Source organism: Schistocerca nitens, chromosome 7, assembly GCF_023898315.1.
Source record: "Schistocerca nitens isolate TAMUIC-IGC-003100 chromosome 7, iqSchNite1.1, whole genome shotgun sequence".
NCBI classification, from domain to species: domain Eukaryota; kingdom Metazoa; phylum Arthropoda; class Insecta; order Orthoptera; family Acrididae; genus Schistocerca; species Schistocerca nitens.
Window position 1 is genome coordinate 308,764,288 of NC_064620.1, and position 5,000 is coordinate 308,769,287.

Here is a 5,000-nt window from a genome sequence, read left to right on the forward strand (position 1 = left end):
TAGCTAGCTAGTGCAGTCGCACCGCTACTACTGTACAGAGATAGAACAGGCATTGACTATACATACATTAAGCTTATACGCGGCGGTGCTTAGTAATACGCGCAGTCATCGGAATATAGATAACACATACAACTGTCCCTATACATGCTGAACGTCTGTGCACACAATGTCAACCACACGTCACCCACACACTCCATCACCCACTAGTCTATGCCTGTAACAGACGCAGACACAACATCTAAGTACCAGCATGGAACAACATCCAGTGCATCCTCTCGGCCACAGTACACCATCCACACTATGATAACCAGACCGGGACGTCGAACCAGAAAACTGAATATCCCACTCTTCCTACAACCACCATTGCTCAGATACGCCACCAACACCCACACATGTCCTACACAGGGGTGCACCCAACAGCACCACACTGCCGCATCTCACAGCACATAAACAATGGCAGGAATGAAAGACACAGGTGTGCCACTCCTTTGCCACAAACACAGAACGGGCGCGCCACCTGCCATGAGCCACAAGTGCAACTGACGTGACATATCTGATAGTGCCTCAGGCGTCCACTTACTACCATCACTATCAACGAACCTCGCCACCCCACCCCCCCCCACACACACCATCCCTTAACCCAACTTCTGCCTTAACCTAACCCAACTTCTGCCTTAACCTAACCCAACTTCTGCCTTAACCTAACCCAACTTCTGCCTTAACCTAACCCAACTTCTGCCTTAACCTAACCCAACTTCTGCCTTAACCTAACCCAACTTCTGCCTTAACCTAACCCAACTTCTGCCTTAACCTAACCCAACTTCTGCCTTAACCTAACCCAAGTTGCGCCTTAACCTAACCCAAGTTGCGCCTTAACCTAACCCAAGTTGCGCCTTAACCTAACCCAAGTTGCGCCTTAACCTAACCCAAGTTGCGCCTTAACCTAACCCAAGTTGCGCCTTAACCTAACCCAAGTTGCGCCTTAACCTAACCCAAGTTGCGCCTTAACCTAACCCAAGTTGCGCCTTAACCTAACCCAACTTCTGCCTTAACCTAACCCAACTTCTGCCTTAACCTAACCCAACTTCTGCCTTAACCTAACCCAACTTCTGCCTTAACCTAACCCAAGTTGCGCCTTAACCTAACCCAAGTTGCGCCTTAACCTAACCCAAGTTGCGCCTTAACCTAACCCAAGTTGCGCCTTAACCTAACCCAAGTTGCGCCTTAACCTAACCCAAGTTGCGCCTTAACCTAACCCAAGTTGCGCCTTAACCTAACCCAAGTTGCGCCTTAACCTAACCCAAGTTGCGCCTTAACCTAACCCAAGTTGCGCCCTAACCTAACCCACGTTGCGCCCTAACCTAACCCACGTTGCGCCTTAACCTAACCCACGTTGCGCCCTAACCTAACCCACGTTGCGCCCTAACCTAACCTACGTTGCGCCCTAACCTAACCTACGTTGCGCCCTAACCTAACCTACGTTGCGCCCTAACCTAACCTACGTTGCGCCCTAACCTAACCTACGTTGCGCCCTAACCTAACCTACGTTGCGCCCTAACCTAACCTACGTTGGGCCCTAACCTAACCCACGTTGCGCCCTAACCTAACCCACGTTGCGCCCTAACCTAACCCACGTTGCGCCCAAACCTAACCCACGTTGCGCCCTAACCTAACCCACGTTGCGCCCTAACCTAACCTACGTTGCGCCCTAACCTAACCTACGTTGCGCCCTAACCTAACCTACGTTGCGCCCTAACCTAACCTACGTTGCGCCCTAACCTAACCTACGTTGCGCCCTAACCTAACCTACGTTGGGCCCTAACCTAACCCACGTTGCGCCCTAACCTAACCCACGTTGCGCCCTAACCTAACCCACGTTGCGCCCAAACCTAACCCACGTTGCGCCCTAACCTAACCCACGTTGCGCCCTAACCTAACCCACGTTGCGCCTTAACCTGCCCTGTAATTGTTAGTTATATGAATCTAGGAATTCGTGTAGCGTTGCCTAATTGCAACCATCTCAACATAGTTCACTTCGCGCACACTGTGGTGTTCTGCGTATTGATTCATTTTACGGTGCGTACCCTCACATCTTGCGAGTGTTGCTTACTTTCCACATGGTCCCGCTATCCACTGTATTGTGTACTGCAATAGGACGTATATCGCCCCCGCCCCCCCCCCCCCTCCCCTCCTGTCACCTCTAGCTCGTCGGTCAGGAGTTCGCGTGTTGAATGCGCTTCGCAGCTGTGCAATGGCATTCGCATACGTACGCTGGCCACCTTCCACGTGTTCTTTCGTGCACACGTCGCAGCGTGTATGTATGCTGATGGAGTGCGTCGTGACACACAACATCCAGGCATGCAAGACTCGTAGAAGTCGCAAATGTAGATGGATGTCTACGTTTGCTGCCCAAGTTACGCAAATGAACTGGAAATCCGTTGTTGCGCGGTTGTTCGCGCTGGAGGTGAATCGTTGATATCGACGATCGGTACAGGTATTAACCGGTTGCTTCAGCGACACCCGTCATACCCACGAACGTGAGTGGGCATGTGGGTATGAAGCGATACGCGGCGGTGGCTGGGTGGGACCGTCCCCGGCCGGTGAGGGGGGGGCGCCCGGCGTGCTGGCCGCGCGCTGCGTGGGCGCACGCGCGGCAGCCGGCTGGTGGGGGCGCCCAGTGGCAGGCGCGCCGGCTGACGGAGGCGGCAGGCGGCGCATCTGCGTGCCGGCGCACCCAGCGCGCGGCGCCGTGCGGCCAAAGTGGGTCCTCCCGGGCCCGGTGCGAAGCGCGGTGGACATCTGCAGTGTGCTGGTCCGATTGAGGACTGTGTGCGTTGAGGATGCGCCGCCGCCCGGCACTCGGCGCCGCGACGCCGTCTGCTGCTCGGTCGCCCCCGCGGTTCTCGCAGGTGGTTTGTATCGCAGCTGTGCGGATGTGTTGGCGCGTGCGCTGTGCTGGGAGAGTTCGCTTTGGCACCCAAGTGGGGCTCTGCCCCTCTGTGGCGCTGGCGTTGGAGCTGCCCGGTCACTGTTTGTGGCCGCGTGTTGTCTCCCGCCGGCAACACCACGACAGCACGCTCCCGGGCCTCTGTCGGCAGCGGCAAGCTCAGTTGGGAGCACGGGTGGTCGCACTGAAAGCGTCTACTCGCCTATCTCCGGGCGATTGCGCCTCTCTCGAACCCGACCAAGTACTTAGGACGGCGCTGCGCGCCGCCGGGACCTGAGAGGGTTTCGAGGTGTATCGTGCAGGGGAGCCCAGCCTCCTCCTGTTTGCAGAATAATTGAGCGGACGCTTGCGTGTTCGCGCGGGCCCCCGGGACACACTCCCGGGCGGCCGGCTGCTCAGCTCTAGTTGACGCAGCTCCCTGGTTGATCCTGCCAGTAGTCATATGCTTGTCTCAAAGATTAAGCCATGCATGTCTCAGTACAAGCCGCATTAAGGTGAAACCGCGAATGGCTCATTAAATCAGTTATGGTTCCTTAGATCGTACCCACGTTACTTGGATAACTGTGGTAATTCTAGAGCTAATACATGCAAACAGAGTCCCGACCAGAGATGGAAGGGACGCTTTTATTAGATCAAAACCAATCGGTCGGCTCGTCCGGTCCGTTTGCCTTGGTGACTCTGAATAACTTTGGGCTGATCGCACGGTCTTCGTACCGGCGACGCATCTTTCAAATGTCTGCCTTATCAACTGTCGATGGTAGGTTCTGCGCCTACCATGGTTGTAACGGGTAACGGGGAATCAGGGTTCGATTCCGGAGAGGGAGCCTGAGAAACGGCTACCACATCCAAGGAAGGCAGCAGGCGCGCAAATTACCCACTCCCGGCACGGGGAGGTAGTGACGAAAAATAACGATACGGGACTCATCCGAGGCCCCGTAATCGGAATGAGTACACTTTAAATCCTTTAACGAGTATCTATTGGAGGGCAAGTCTGGTGCCAGCAGCCGCGGTAATTCCAGCTCCAATAGCGTATATTAAAGTTGTTGCGGTTAAAAAGCTCGTAGTTGGATTTGTGTCCCACGCTGTTGGTTCACCGCCCGTCGGTGTTTAACTGGCATGTATCGTGGGACGTCCTGCCGGTGGGGCGAGCCGAAGGCGTGCGACCGCCTCGTGCGTGCTCGTGCGTCCCGAGGCGGACCCCGTTGAAATCCTACCAGGGTGCTCTTTATTGAGTGTCTCGGTGGGCCGGCACGTTTACTTTGAACAAATTAGAGTGCTTAAAGCAGGCAAGCCCGCCTGAATACTGTGTGCATGGAATAATGGAATAGGACCTCGGTTCTATTTTGTTGGTTTTCGGAACCCGAGGTAATGATTAATAGGGACAGGCGGGGGCATTCGTATTGCGACGTTAGAGGTGAAATTCTTGGATCGTCGCAAGACGAACAGAAGCGAAAGCATTTGCCAAGTATGTTTTCATTAATCAAGAACGAAAGTTAGAGGTTCGAAGGCGATCAGATACCGCCCTAGTTCTAACCATAAACGATGCCAGCCAGCGATCCGCCGCAGTTCCTCCGATGACTCGGCGGGCAGCCTCCGGGAAACCAAAGCTTTTGGGTTCCGGGGGAAGTATGGTTGCAAAGCTGAAACTTAAAGGAATTGACGGAAGGGCACCACCAGGAGTGGAGCCTGCGGCTTAATTTGACTCAACACGGGAAACCTCACCAGGCCCGGACACCGGAAGGATTGACAGATTGATAGCTCTTTCTTGATTCGGTGGGTGGTGGTGCATGGCCGTTCTTAGTTGGTGGAGCGATTTGTCTGGTTAATTCCGATAACGAACGAGACTCTAGCCTGCTAACTAGTCGCGTGACATCCTTCGTGCTGTCAGCGATTACTTTTCTTCTTAGAGGGACAGGCGGCTTCTAGCCGCACGAGATTGAGCAATAACAGGTCTGTGATGCCCTTAGATGTTCTGGGCCGCACGCGCGCTACACTGAAGGAATCAGCGTGTCTTCCTAGGCCGAAAGGTCGGGGTAACCCGCTGAACCTCCTT

The 5,000-nt window shown here is 54.7% G+C and overlaps 1 non-coding gene across 1 annotated transcript in view; it reads left to right on the forward strand.

The window, feature by feature from the left end:
* Nucleotides 1-3,362: 3,362 nt before the first annotated feature.
* Nucleotides 3,363-5,000, forward strand: part of LOC126197033 (small subunit ribosomal RNA) — a 1,909-nt gene continuing 271 nt past the window's right edge. Inside the window, exon 1 of the ribosomal RNA XR_007539442.1 lies at nucleotides 3,363-5,000. This exon is cut by the window's right edge and continues 271 nt beyond it. This is a non-coding gene — a ribosomal RNA (small subunit ribosomal RNA).